Below are 15137 nucleotides of genomic sequence, written 5' to 3' on the forward strand. Positions count from 1 at the left end.
ATGGAGGCTCCCCAGCAGGGAAGGACTCAGGGGTGCAGTGGATGGGAGCTCCCCAGCAGGAAAGGACTCAGGGGTGCAGTGGATGGGAACTGCCCAGCAGGAAAGGACTCAGGGGTTGCTGGTCACGAGGAGCTGAAGAGCAGCCCTGGTGTGCACAGGTGGGCAAGAAGGACATTGGCACCTGTACCAGCCACAGTGTGGTCACTGGAGCAGGGCAGTTGGTGTCCCTTGTGCTGGCAATGCTGGGGTCAGTTCTGGGTCAGCTCTGGGTCAGCTCTGGATCAGTTCTGGGTCAGTGCTGGATCAGCTCTGGGTCAGTGCTGGCTCAGCTCTGGGGTCAGTTCTGGTTCAGTTCTGGGCCAGTTCTGGGTCAGTGCTGGGTCAGCTCTGGGTCAGTTCTGGGCCAGTTCTGGGTCAGCTCTGGATCAGTTCTGGGTCAGTGCTGGATCAGTTCTGGGTCAGCTCTGGATCAGTTCTGGGTCAGTTCTGGGTCAGTTCTGGGTCAGCTCTGGGTCAGTTCTGGGTCAGTTCTGGGTCAGCTCTGGGTCAGTTCTGGGTCAGTTCTGGGTCAGCTCTGGGTCAGTCCTGGGTCAGTGCTGGATCAGTGCTGGGTCAGTTCTGGGTCAGCTCTGGGTCAGTGCTGGATCAGTTCTGGGTCAGTGCTGGATCAGTTCTGGGTCAGTGCTGGGTCAGTTCTGGGTCAGCTCTGGGTCAGTTCTGGGTCAGTGCTGGGTCAGCTCTGGGTCAGTTTGGATCAGTTCTGGGTCAGCTCTGGGTCAGTTCTGAGCCCCTCAAGACAAGAAGGACACTGAGGGGCTGGAGTGTGTCCAGGGCAGGGAATGGGGCTGGGGAAGGGCTGGAGCCCCACTCTCGATCAGAGCTCCTCAGGACAGACAGAAACACCTTGGCCAGAGGACTTTGGGTCCTTGTTTACCCTCCCCGAGCAGGGATGGATTTGGGGATTAATCACAGTGCCCTCCTCCCTTGTCAGCTGTGGAAACAAGGCCTGGGAGGAGGGGAGGGAAGAGCTCCGTGCTGACCTTTGCTGGTAATTAATCACAAAGTGTGAGAATCTGTTTGCTCACAGCCTGGAACGGGGATTGCAAATGATCACCCAGAGATAGGCTCAGGGCTTGTGGGGTTTTTTTCCTCCTTTTTTTGCCCGGTAACAATTTTCCTGGCCAGCTCTGGCAGCTGAAATTGCATTTGACTTGAGCTTCTTGGATCTTCACAGCACGGAAAACCAAAGAAAATTAAAGGACAGTGATTTTTGCATAATTTCATTCATACTAAGAATTTCCAATTAGGACGGCATAAATTGATCCTCTTTGCTTTAATATCTTGGGCTTTTTTTCCCCTGCACAGATAACAGCTGAGTTTTAATTCATTTTAATTCTATTACCATCCATAACACCATGCACTGTGATAAGTATCTCTCCTGTACACAAATGCCTTTGAGAACTCCCCATCAAGTACTTATTTAACCTCATTGTCGAGGGAATAATGGCATTTCCTGGATGTGTTTATTTTGCCTCATTTATGGAGCAAATTAACTTTTTTTACAGAAACTCACCGGTATTTTTTTCTCCACTGACATTGTTCCCAGCAAGGCTCCACTTTCTGGCTCGTGTTCCCTGAAGGTTTCCTACATCTCTGTTAGTGCAGCACTCAGTGAGTGCAACCAGACTTTCATTCTCAGCATTATTATTAAATATGATTGCAATGTGACACAACTTTCACTGAGGTGGGTGGGATGGAGTTCTTACAGGAAACACAGCATATTGAAATGATGATGTGGATGGAAATTTGGTGTTTCAGAAAAGAAAGGCCAAGTTGTTACATAGAAACATGTGCTGCATTGTATCTGCTGCATAATACTAAAGAGAATAAAGGATCTTTTTATCGTTGTTATCCAACTCCTCACGAGGGCCTTTGCGGGGAGAATTATGTAAGTGAATCCAAAGTGCTCTAAAAACTCCTTCAGTGTGATGGATATTTTTTTGCTGTGGGAATAAAATACCACAGTCAATCATAATTACAGACTCTTTAGAAACAAAACCCAATTTCTCAGGGAAGGCACATTGTGACAGGGCTTGGAATCCTCTGTGGGGGTGCAGGAGGGCAGCACCCAGAGGTGGGCAGCTGGGATTGGCACCACTCCTCGTGTCCAAAGGTCCTGGGCAGTGTCCTGGGGGGCCTGGCACTGACCAGTTGTGGCACTGCCAGTGGTCACCACAGACTCCCACCCGAGGCACTGCCACCTCCAGCTGGGACAGGAGACAGCTGGGATCTGAGCAGGAATGGAGAGAACCAGGAGCCTGAGCAGGGATGGAGAGAACAGGAGCCTGAGCAGGGATGGAGAGAACAGGAGCCTGAGCAGGGATGGAGAGAACAGGAGCCTGAGCAGGGATGGAGAGAGGCAGGAGCCTGAGCAGGGATGGAGAGAACAGGAGCCTGAGCAGGGATGGAGGGCAGGAGCCTGAGCAGGGATGGAGGGCAGGAGCCTGAGCAGCTCTGGAGCGAACCAGGAGCCTGAGCAGGGATGGAGAGAACAGGAGCCTGAGCAGGGATGGAGAGAAGCAGGAGCCTGAGCAGGGATGGAGAGAAGCAGGAGCCTGAGCAGGGATGGAGGGCAGGAGCCTGAGCAGGGATGGAGGGCAGGAGCCTGAGCAGGGATGGAGAGAAGCAGGAGCCTGAGCATTCCCCTCAGAGCCAGCAAAGTTTGTGTGGCTGTTTGGGGAGCCTGTCACCCTCTGTGTGATTAATACCTTGCAATCACAGCACTGGCCTTTCCTGCCTGCCACAGGAGCTGACGACAGCAAATCAGTTAATTATAGGCCTAATTAAAATATTAATGAGCTCTGTATTGGCAGTGGATGCATTGTGTTCTGTCTCCCCTGTCATTGCCCCTGGTCCATGTGCAGCCCCCAAATCCCTGGCTGCCACTGACAGCCCCAGGGAGCTCAGGGCTGCAGGGCTGGGGCAGACACAGCCTGGGCATGGCTCACCCAGAGCCTGGGACCTGCTGGGAAAGGACATTGTCCCCACTGAGCTGGAATGTGCAGTTCAGCTGCTGGAATAAAGAATTCACTGCTGGGATTTGGGCTGGGAAGGGAAAAGTCCTACCAAGGAAAAGCAGATGGCAGTTGTACCCCAAGTGACACCCAGGAACACTGCAGGCAGGGGAAGGGAAGCACCAGTGCTGCTGCTGGAGCAGCTACAATCCACACACTGGGGCTGAGCCCAGCTGGCAGCTCCTGCCCCTGGGCTGGGAGAGCTCCTGGGACTGGGAGGGACTGGGCAGTCTGAGAGGGCTCATTCTGGAGACCAAACCCTGAGCTGGGAGAGCTCCTGGAATGGGAGGGACTGGGCAGTCTGAGAGGGCTCATTCTGGAGACCAAACCCTGAGCTGGGAGAGCTCCTGGAATGGGAGGGACTGGGCAGTCTGAGAGGGCTCATTCTGGAGACCCTGAGCTTTTGCCCTGGCACAGGAGGGGTCCCCTGGGCTGGTGCTGTGCAGGAGCTGGGCTTGGTGAGCCTCAGCTCTTCCCCAGTTCTGTGATTCTGTGGTGGTGGTGTACCTTTATCTCAGCTTTTTCTCCCTGTTCTCACCCAGGGAAGTGACTGGCAGGTAGGTAAGAAGGAGCCCCACCGTTCTGCAATGTGTGTTCTCACCTCTTTTGTTTCCCTTCCCACTCTCCTGCACTTCTCACACTGAGTGGTTTTCTCCCCCTTTCCATTTAAATTTTAAAAGTTTGAGAAGTTATTTTCCTGCAAATAATTAATCATGTTCATGCATTCCTGGGTCTTCACCTCTTGTCACAGAAAAAACAAAATGGAAAATATAACCATATGGAGGAGGCAGTAATAACAGCATAAAATACCGCTGACCTCTTCATGCCTTCACTTGAAATTAGCATTTATTTTTTTCCTTGTTTGATGCTCTGTCATTACAGGGTATGTGTGTGTTTTAGTTTTTTCATTAATAAACATGGTAATTTAACAAGCAGGTTAATGGCAGTTTTAATGAGAAAGAATATTAATTGGACAGGCTGGGGGGATCTTGGGGCAGCTGCAGCTTTTTCCTTTGAATCTCACTCACCCCATCCCTGAAAATACCCAGCATATGTGCCAGGGGTTGGGGGGTTGTTTCCATGTTGACAGTTAATGCCCACAGCTTGTACTATTTTGTTTCGTTTCACAGAGCCTTGTGCACAAATGTGGTTTTGGGCTGCCCCAGCCTGGGATTTGCACATTGCCAAATCTTCAAAGGTTTGCATAAACAGGAGCCTTGCTCTGGGTAAGGCAGACAATGTGGCCATCTGCCTTTCTTCTGCAGCCAAATGAAAATCACGGGAACTGTGGGGCTTGTCATTTAAAGCACAGCCCTGGGTCCTCTCCTCCCCTCCCCTCCTCTGTCACTGCTGGGACAGGGGTCAGTGGTGGCCCTGGGGTCAGTGGTGGCCCTGGGGGTGCTGGGGGATGTTTGCACTCCGTGGGGTCAGTTCTAAATTAACATTTTGCAGGTTCCACGATTCTCTGGAGGCTCTGTGCGAGCCAGGGCATGGCGTGGGGCAGTGAGCACTTGGTGAGCTCAGGGCTGGGGCTGTGTCTGTCCCTGTCCGTGGTCCTGCTGCCCCACAGACACCTCAGGCTCCTTCTCTGCCTCTCTCCTTGTGCCCCTTGTCGTGCCCTGGCGCTGGCTGCAGCCCCGAGCAGGGGTTGGTCTCTAGAGGGGACGACCCCTGCCTTGCTGCCCACCAGTTCACTCCAGAAAGCTTCGTGTTCCAAAGGTGAATAAAACCAAACCCCTCCCCCAGCAGATTTACGGAGCTGTCTGCTTCCCAGAGGTGCTGAACAGACAGCAGCAGGTCAGACTTACATGGAGGTACTCCAGCAGAAAACAGGCTTTTTCTGAACAGGAAATCACCATCTCCTAAAAGCAGTTAGCAAAATGAGCAGATTTATGGTGATTGTGTGATAACAATGCACAGTTTACACTGTACAGCAGTTTTACAATATTGTCTTAATGCTGCCATCAGCGTGCCACAGCCCCTGATGGGCTCCCAGGCTCTCCATAAATCTCCCAGGGCTAATAAAGCTGAGGCTGGAGATTTACCACGCACACAGCAATTCCTGGTGAGGGCTGGTTTGTTATCCAAGGATTGCTGTGCACGTGAAACACCCAGGGCTTGTGTGCACAATTCCTGTCACCACACAGGGGGCATGGAGGGGCCACGGCCTCCTCCCCTCTCCCTCAGCATTACCTGCCCGTCAGGTTTTGGTGTGGTACTGCAGCAGGTGCCTTGTGCTGACAGCTCACCCAGACATGGACTGCACCAATTCTGAGGCATCAGGACTCGTCAAATAATTAATAACAATAATATAATAATATATAATTTTAAATAGTAATTATATACTACTACTACTACTAGCTATCTCCAGGTCCTCTCTCATTCACACTGTTGGTGCCAGTGCTGCTGGGTGTGCAGGCCCCACCTGAGTTTAACCCCACCTGCCCCGGTGCAGTTTAGGGAGGCAGAACTCCCTGGTTTTGTTCTCCCCAGCTCCCCTGCTGCTCCCTGTGCCCCAGCTGGAGCCCTGTGGCACAGGGAGGGCAGCAGGTGTCTCCATGGGGAGTGCTGTCCCGTGGCAGCAGCGGGGGCTCTGGCAACCCCAGAGCTGCCCTGCAGACCCTGATTTACCTGCAGAGTGTCCCCAGTGCTTTGCTGCCTTGCCTCGTGTCTCACAGAGCCAGCACAGCTCACAGCCTGCACCCCAGGGTGGCCACGGGCTGATTTATGGCTGTGCCAGCTGCGGGCTCTGTCACTGGGAAGAGGGGGCCGACCCCTGGCACCGTGCCCTGCGGCCACTGGTTCTGCCCACTGCCCTCTGCCCTTTGCCCACTGCCCTTTGCCCACTACCACTGCTTCTGTCCACTGCCCTCTGCCTCTGGCCACATGCAGTCCCACAGGTCCAGCATGGACAGGGTGCTGCAGCCCTGGCACAGCTGCCCAGAGGACTGGGGCTGCTCTGGATCCCTGGAATTTTCCCAGGGCAGGCTGGATGGGGCTGGAGCAGCCTGGGGCGGTGGGAGGTGTCCCTGCCGTGGCAGGGTGGGATGAGATGAGATTTGAGGCCTGTTTCAATCCAAACCTTGCAGGATTTTATGGCATGCTCCTCCGTGTGAAGAGCTCTTGACAGCAGCAGCAGGGCAGCTGCCTGCAGTCAGGTCATCTACCAGGTTTTGTGTTACAAGGGAATCTTTCTTCCCCATCACCCGAGGGTTTGTGCTGACGTTTTGAAATACAGAGAAATACAGAGAAAATGATTTCATGAAACAGTAAACAATAAAAAGTCTTCTGAATTCATCCACAGTGAAGCAGATCTATTTCACTTCAGCCTAACCCAGGTTTTCTCATTTGCTTTCAGAGCTGAACAAACCCTACAGTCTGCTGCAGACCACTTCAGATCTGTTCCTGTTTCCCACCTGTGCTGAAGATGGTCTCTGTAGCACCCTACACATCTCCCAGGCAACCCAGCCCTCCGTGGGGAGCACGAGGCAGGAACCTGCTTCTCCAGGACACACGCAGCAGCCCAAGGCTGAGGGACTCCTTTTCCCCCTGTGGGTGCCAGCCCACAGCAAACACCTGCAGTGCCAGAGCCTTGCAGGGCACCCAGGAACCCTCAGAGCAGCCAAAAGTCCTCTGGAGACACAAGCCTGCCGTGAGGAGGGAAAGGCAGTGCCAAAAAGGAGTTGGTTTTCCTTTGAGCAGGGGTTCAGAGGGGACTTTCTCAGCAATCCCTGTTTTAATCCGAGAGAGGATCCCCTTCAAAGCCTGCCTTTCCCTTGAGCTCCTGTATCAAAGCAGACTCACAATTTCGGCTGATCAGAAGGCAAGGAGGCAGCTTCAAGTGAAATGCCCAGAAAATTAGATTAATCAGAGGTGATAAGAATCAAGTGAGACAATTCTGCAGTGTGAATCCGAATGAAAATTGTATGATAGCAGATAAGGTATTCCAATGGCAATATCTGATTAAAATAAACAAGTTATTATTTTCACAATAATTTGTTTGGCGTTGTCACACCATGCTCTGAATGAGGAAAGACAAAAGCAGCTTTGTGATCTAATTACTTTAAAAAATCCTATTAACAGAACAAATTGATCCAACTCTTTTGGAGATGTCCCTGTTTAGAGCATTCATTCCTATGACAACTCAACCCTTTCTTAAACGTTTCAATTATTTTGGGGCAGGAAATCTTCTGAAGGTGATGTTCTGCTGTGATACGAAAAAAATCTGGCAACAGCTTAGGAGAAAAATAAAGTTCATAAAATCTTCTGTAAATGGCTCTGAGTCAGGGACAAAAAAATGCCCAACATTCCCTCAGGTCACAGTTAGAAAATATGATAAATATGAGGTTTTAAAAACGTACTTTTAGCAAAATATCACGTAGAAATGTGGTTTTGGGCACTGCCAGGTAGTAAATAAGTTTAATTACTTATTTCTTAAATACATGCAAATTAAAGATGTCTAACATTTTCTATTCTTGCCATTTTTCTCTTAACACTTCCATGGATAGATATTCCATTGGAAATCTACAATATGATGCTTTTACACTTTATTTTGAGGATCTCTGAAGTAAAAGTTCAATTTTCGGCTGAAGATTAATCATGTCAACTCTTTTTCCCCCAGAAAGACAGGAGAAAAGGCCAAAGCAACAAAATGTAATTTCCAGCCCTTTAAATACAAATCCTAAAGCTCATCAGTTCCACAAAGAGGGGCCATGAAATACCAGGGAATCACAGAATGACCGTGTTGGAGGAGAGCTTCAAGGTGACCCAGTCCCGGTGCTCCCCCAGCAGTGCCACCCTGCCCCACGTCCCCACGTGTCACCCGCCCAGGGCTGTGCCAGGGCAGCCCTGGGAGAGCTGATGGGGAGGGAGCAGCAGATGCCAGCGCTCCATTCCCCCCTGAGCAGTCCCTCCCCGAGAGCCAGGCTGATCAGAGGGGGTTTTGTTGTCCCTGTGAAACCCTCCCTTCTCCCGGTGACCTTTTCCACAGATCAGCTCTCATTAGCTGCCCTGAGCTGGGATGTGAGATGATCATTATTTGCTGTGTTTGGGTTCCTGCCGCTTATTTATGGCCTGCTCTGTTTCATCAGCCCACAGCAAAGGACAGGAGCTGCTCCCAGCTGAGCGTGGCACTGGGGAGGCTGGGACAGGGAGGGACAGGGACAGCTCAAGCACCCTCTTGGCCTTGGCTTTGCATTCAGCTCGGGAGATCGGGCCCATAGAAATGAAAAATAAAAGTTTTATTTGTTCTTCGAAGCAGAGAAAGGCTTGTGAAGAAAAAACCATAAAATGAGTTGTGAAAATGCCCGTAAAATGACCAGGGAAAATGTACCAAGGTGATAAATTAATCTTTGTGAGCACGTCAGCGTGTGCTGCTTTTATTGTGAGGCTGAGGAGGGACTTTGGAGCTGTGTTTGGGAGTGGGAATCTCAAAACCACCAGTGACCCCTCTGACCTGTGAGCCCTCAGTGAGGGGCAGAGCCTGTGGTCACAGCTGGCACCTCTGCAGCTCCCAGGGGAGCAGAGGAGCCTCCCCAGCTGTGTTCCAGCTGCAGTTGTTGTTTACAGAGCCTGCCCTGATGATGGTCTCCTCTCACAGCCCCTGCACTGGGAGCTGCTTGCCCTGGGCACTGAGGGGTCTCTCCCCACTCCTGCATGGACCTGTGGCTTTTATGGCATGGATCATTGGCAGAGAATCCCCCCAAATGCACATTCCAATGCAGGAAAGTGAGCTGTTATTTAGAAGGGCCTGCTTGCCCAGGGTGAGTGTGGAGCAGTGCAGACACAGTTTGCCAGGCTCCCGTGGCAGCTCCCATTCCCTGGGCACACAGCTCTGGGCTTTGAACACAGGTGGAAACTCGGGGCAGAAGGGGAGATTGTCTCTGGGCTTTGAACACAGGTGGAAACTCGGGGCAGAAGGGGAGATTGTCTCTGGGCTTTGAACACAGGTGGAAACTCGGGGCAGAAGGGGAGATTGTCTCTGGGCTTTGAACACAGGTGGAAACTCGGGGCAGAAGGGGAGGTTGTCTGGTGGGAGCTGCTCTGGCCATGCCGTCCATGGGTTCCACAAGTGCCTGGTCTGGTGGGACCCCCAAAACCCTGAGGGGCTCTGAGGACGGGCTGAGGGCAGGGTGGAACCTCCCTGAGCTCCTGGGAGCACTGCCCTGCTGTCTTAGATAGCAAAGGTTCTATCATCATCACAGTACGAGGATTCCATATTATCAGAGCTTCAGACCTTCTTGATACAGGCAGCTCCTCTACACACTGACTTCTCCAGGCCCTCGCAGAAATCTAACTCTCCTCTTTCCTTGCTCTTATATAGCACTAGTTCTTATTGATTGCAGGTGTGGCCTGTTATGATCAGGCCCACCTCCAATCTTCGGCAACTGACCCAGCTGCAATTCACTGGGGGACAAGATCACCCTCTACACTGCCCTCCCTGCAGCAGCGCCCAGGCCGCAGCAGCCCCTGATGTCCTCCTGTGTGGCACTGCCAGCACAGCTCAAACCCTGCTGTCCCTGTGTGAGTCCCTGCCAGCACAGCTCAAACCCTGCTGTGGGGCTGGGGAGGAGAGCCCGGGTGAGTCCCTGCTGCAGCTCCAACACCAGCTCTGTGTACTCATTTTGCAGCCCCTGCTGTCCCCCTCTGTGGCCAGCACAGCTCAAACCCTGATGGCTCTGCTGGGGCTGGGGAAGAGAGCCCGGGTGAGTCCCTGCCAGCACAGCTCAAACCCTGCTGTGGGGCTGGGGAGGAGAGCCTGGGTGAGGCCCTGCCAGCACAGCTCAAACCCTGCTGTGGGGCTGGGGAGGAGAGCCTGGGTGAGTCCCTGCCAGCACAGCTCAAACCCTGCTGGCTCTGCTGTGCCTGGGGAGGAGAGCCCGGGTGAGTCCCTGCTGCAGCTCCAACACCAGCTCTGTGTACTCATTTTGCAGCCCCTGCTGTCCCCCTGTGTGACCTGCCAGCACAGCTCAAACCCTGCTGTGGGGCTGGGGAGGAGAGCCCGGGTGAGTCCCTGCTGCAGCTCCAGCACCAGCACTAGCTCTGTGTAATGACTTTTGCAGCCCCTGGTGTGACCCTGTGTGGCCAGCACAGCTCAAACCCTGCTGTGCCTGGGGAGGAGAGCCCGGGTGAGGCCCTGCTGCAGCTCCAGCACCAGCACTGTGTACTCACTTTTGCCAGATTAGGTTGATTTACAATGTGCTTTAATGAAGTGTGTTGCTATGGTGAGGCTGGTTTCAAGGGTGTCTGTTTAGAAAAAAAAGCAGCAGATGAGTAAATTGTCCAAATCAGATCAATAAGGAGCCGGTTTCCAGCCCTGCAGCGTTTTTTGGCCGGTTTAGGCCCGGCTGCAGGAGGGGCAGGCCCAGCTGGGGCAGAGGAGGCCCCTGGGCTCCAGAGGGGAGGTGAGGTCAGTGGGGCCAGGTCAGGCTGCTGCAAGGTGTCCAGTTTGGACTTGCTGGGCCATGAGGATGCTCCAGGTGTCCTTCCAGCCCCAGCATGCCCAGTTCCTGCTCCCAGGGCTGCTCTCCGTGTGCTCACCCTGTGCCAGCACCAGGAGCTGCCCAACCCAGGTGTGGCACCTTGCAGGTCCTTCATTCCCCCTCCCGAGGCTCCCTGGGCCCATCCCTGGAGCTGCCCAGGTCCCTCTGGATGTCCCCAGCCTTCAGGAGTGCCAGCTGCACCCTCAGCTCGGTGTCACCTGCAGCCATCCCTGATCCCCAGCCTGTGGCCTGGATGAGGCACCGAGCAGTGCTGAGCCCAGCACGGAGCCCTGAGAGACCCCAGAGACCCCGGGGCTCACATCCCGCCACCAGGGCTCTGAGGGCATGCCACGGTCCTCTGGCTGTGCCCACGGCCCTGGGAATGTGCCCACGGCCCTGTGGATGTGCCCATGGCCCTGGGAATGTGCCCACGGCCCTCTGGCTGTGCCCATGGCCCTGGGAATATGCCCTCTGGCTGTGCCTATGGCCCTGTGGATGTGCCCAGGGCCCTCTGGCTGTTCCCATGGCCCTGGGAATGTGCCCTGGGCCCTCTGGCTGTGCCCATGGCCCTGGGAATGTGCCCTGGGCCCTCTGGCTGTGCCCTGGGCCCTCTGGCTGTGCCCATGGCCCTGGGAATGTGCCCAGGGCCCTCTGGCTGTGACTGTCCAAGCAATTCCTTGCCCACGAACAGCCCAGCCACCAAGTCCATCTCTCTGGGGTGTACAGGGAAGGGAGTTGAGCAGGACTGTGTCACAGCCTTGGAGAGCTCCAGAGATGACATCTGGAGCTCTTCCCTTACCCACTGCTGGAGCCATTCCATCCGAGAAGGCCACTAGGTCCAGGGTGCCTTAATTAACTTTTCTGTTGTGTACCTTGATTAGATTACTTTTCTGCCTCTAGGCTACTTCTCCCACTCTACAGCCTCCTTAAAATGCAGTTGCAGAGCTTATGCTAAACCAGCCAGCATAATGGAAATTAGTTTTAACAGTTTCTCTGGAGCTTTATAACACCTTCCTCACTGCACCTGATGCAAGCAGAGGAGAGATGAGATGGATGCAGACAAATCTGGGTGTGAGCAGCCCCCTCCCCAAGCCCTGCAGGGTGGGAATGTGAATGGGGGCTGGAGAGGTGGGCTAGGAGCTGCACCTGGGGAGAAAAAAAAAAAAACACCAAAAAACCCTTAAAAAACCAAAACAAAAAAAAAAAAACCAAAAACCCTTAAAAAACCAAAACAAAAAATAACTCACAAAACCAAACCTACACCAAAAAAACCCCAACAACAACAACAACAACAAAAAAGTAAGGAAAATCTTTGATTCAGTGTTCAAACTTCCAGCAGAACTTTATCACCTGGTCAAATTCATCATAGAGGTCAAGGCATTTGCAACATAAAAGAGCAAATATCAAAATCCTTTTCTTCCTGTCACTTCCTCTTGGGGGGGAAGGAAGGGAGGAAGGGAGGAAGGGAAGAAGGGAGGAAGGGAGGAAGGGAGGAAGGAAGGAAGGAAGGAAGGAAGGAAGGAAGGAGGAAGGAAGGAAGGAAGGAAGGAAGGAAGGAAGGAAGGAAGGAAGGAAGGAAGGAAGGAGGAGGAAGGAAGGAAGGAAGGAAGGAAGGAAGGAAGGAAGGAAGGAAGGAAGGAAGGAAGGAAGGAAGGAAGGAAGGAAGGAAGGAGAACCCCCATCACTTTGGGGTGTTTTTGTTAACACCAGGCCCTGCTGCTGCTGTCCTTGAGCCTTCAGCCATGGTCACATCCTTGGCCAGCTCCTTTGGCAAGGTTCAGCCCGCACTCTGAGGCACTCATTTTGGTTCTATGGGCTGCACACAAGGCCCAGCACCAATCCCAAGGCTTTCCCGTGCCTGTGGGCACTGCCAGCCCCAGCCCCTCTCCCGGGGACACTTCTTCTCTCCCAGCACTGTCTGCAATTCCAGCAGGTGCAATTGAAAATCCCACTGAGGCATTTGCTACCTTGACAATATAATTTCTCACTTTTTGGTCACAAGCTCCATCTAATTCACTCTGGCTGGGGCTGGCAGGCAGCACACCGTGGCAGGGCTGTTTCCAGCTGTGTCCTTTATGCTTTTTTCCCATGCTCCACTGAAGGGCTCAGACAGTTTTTCCCTCTTGTGCTTTCTTGCATAGTGGAACCATTATAACAGAACCTGCCACTGAGCAGGGACCCCTTCCCTGGGCACCCCTTCCCTGGGCACCGCTTCCCTGGGCACTCCACCTTCCCTGGGCACTCCACCTTCCCTGGGCACCCCTTCCCTGGGCACCCCACCCCAGCCCTGCACATCACACACATCCTGGGAGTGTTCTGTGGTCCGTAAAGTGAGCACAACAAAGGAAAAACAATTTTAAAAACTGGTAAATCCCCAAAAGTGAGTATTTATTCAAAGTGAGAAAACAAGAGCTGGTGAATGGAGGTGTTGAAGCTCAGGAGCACAGCTGAGAGCAAGAGCTGCTTCAGAAAACCGACATGGAGAGACAATACAGGAGTGAAAATGTGGAAACTACAGATTTGGGTCAACAAATCTCAAGTTCAGTAAGAGAGCTGGGTTTCCATAAAGCACTGTGATTCCTCCACTTAGGGATAATAATCTACATTGTTCTTAAAAAGCAGGATGTCAGCAGCACAAACCAAATAATAGACCCTTCTTAGGCAGCGAGAGGATAATGGCTCCCAAGACAAAAGGAGAATTTATTTATCATAAAATACTCTTGAGAATCAGGCAGTCACCTGGTGTTTAATGCAGACATTGCAGACCCAAAGGAATATAGCTTGAGTGTGACAGGGAGAGGGAAAGGTTTCTGTCTCATGAAAATTCATTGAAAATTACAATAATGCTTCTGGGAAGGCAACAGCATCCAGCAGGGAGGCACTGCCTCATCCATATGGATCCCCTGTGCTGGGGTCTCAGTGGGTGCCCTGGTGATGGTCCCATCCCATCCTGAGGGCCCTGGCCCACTGAGGAGCTGGTGGCCAGGGAGCAGCCCTGTGTGGGCTGGGGTGGTGCTGAGCCCCCAGGATGGACCCACCCCGGTGGAGGCAGCTCCATCACCACCATAACCCACAGGGGCTCTCCTGAGAACATCCTGGCTGCAGGGAGCATGGATAGGGCTCTTTGCTCCAGGACAGTCCCCCAGGAGCTCTGCAGGATAAAATGCCTTGGTGCTTCTCCTTGGATGTGCCCAGAAGGGCAGCAGGGTCTCGCATCCCTGGCCATCCCTGGCCATCCCAGGGACTCACAGTTGTTGCTGTGGGGTGGCAGCAGGAAGCCTCGAAGAGCAGATCATCAATACCAATAAATCAGAATTGGAAAAACAGCGTGCATGTGCTGGACCCATTTCATAGACCAATGATTTTAATTTTTGAAATGCCCATCGTGTTTGATTTGCTGTCTTTTCAGGAAAACAGACGGGAAGGTGGGAGCCTGCTCAGGAGCTCCAGGGGCTGGGGAAGGCAGCCCTCCCTGGTTCCCTGCCGTGCTCAGGGCTGCTGCTGGCCCGTGGTGCTCTGCCCTGCCATGTCCTGTGTGCTGCCATCACCCCTGCACCACACCACCCACAGCACGGCACAGCGTGGCACAACAAAGCTTCCCCTGGGCAGCCCTCTGGGAAAGGACACTGGGGTCCGTGTCCTGTCAATCCCTGCCCGGCCCTGTCCTGGCTCTGCAGGTGCAGAGCTTCCCTGCCTCTGCAGGAAGGACCTGCAGGCACATTGAGCTGCCCCTCATCCCCACCGGGATGGAGCTCACCCTGTGCTCAGGTAGGACGTTCAAGAACACTCCTATTCTTCTTTCTGTTGGTTCTTTTCCTGCATTTCTTCTCAAAAGACTTGTTTATACCTGGCTTTCCTGATAGATACAGGAAACAATGATCTCTTATTAACCCATCCATCTAAATCTCTATTTGCAGGTTCTGTCTAATTCCTGGCTTTGCTCCTACCCTGAGAGAATTCCAAGTACCAGCTGTGCACCTAAAGCACAAGTCAGGCAGCACTGCTGCTACACAGCCACTGCTGGCCACTGCTGGCCACTGCTGGCCACTGGGCTCCTTCCCTGACCCCATGGCTGAGAAAGCAGCAGGACTGGCTGCTATGGCCTTTGTCACCGGCTAAGTGTCACTGCTGGTGGCCCCTCTTCCTCCCACCTTGTGTCTCCTGCTCCTCTTTGTGTCACCCAGAAAAGCGTCACTGGCCCTTCCTGATCTCCCCTCTGGTACACGGTGCCAATGAGCAACAGGGGCACAAAACTGGCATTTTGAAGGTAATTGCTGTTTCCTCTCAAGAGGGTGAACACGTGTAGGAAGGAAGGGCATTCACCAAAGCTGTGTGTGCATCTCCCCACCTCACACAGCCCCCTAGGTAGTTTAAGTTTTTCTGTCTTTTTAAATGAAAAAAATGGCATATTCTACTGTGTGAAATCAGTACATATGTATATAACACATAAGGGAAGACAAGAATGGAAGGACTGCATTGCAGATATCCAGTAGAACCAACCACTAATTAAATGCCCCCCAAACATGCAATGATTGGCAATGAGAAACACCAGCATTGTCTGATTTCTTGATGAAGGGGGCCA

Source organism: Serinus canaria, chromosome 8, assembly GCF_022539315.1.
Source record: "Serinus canaria isolate serCan28SL12 chromosome 8, serCan2020, whole genome shotgun sequence".
In the NCBI taxonomy this organism is placed as follows: Eukaryota; Metazoa; Chordata; class Aves; order Passeriformes; family Fringillidae; genus Serinus; species Serinus canaria.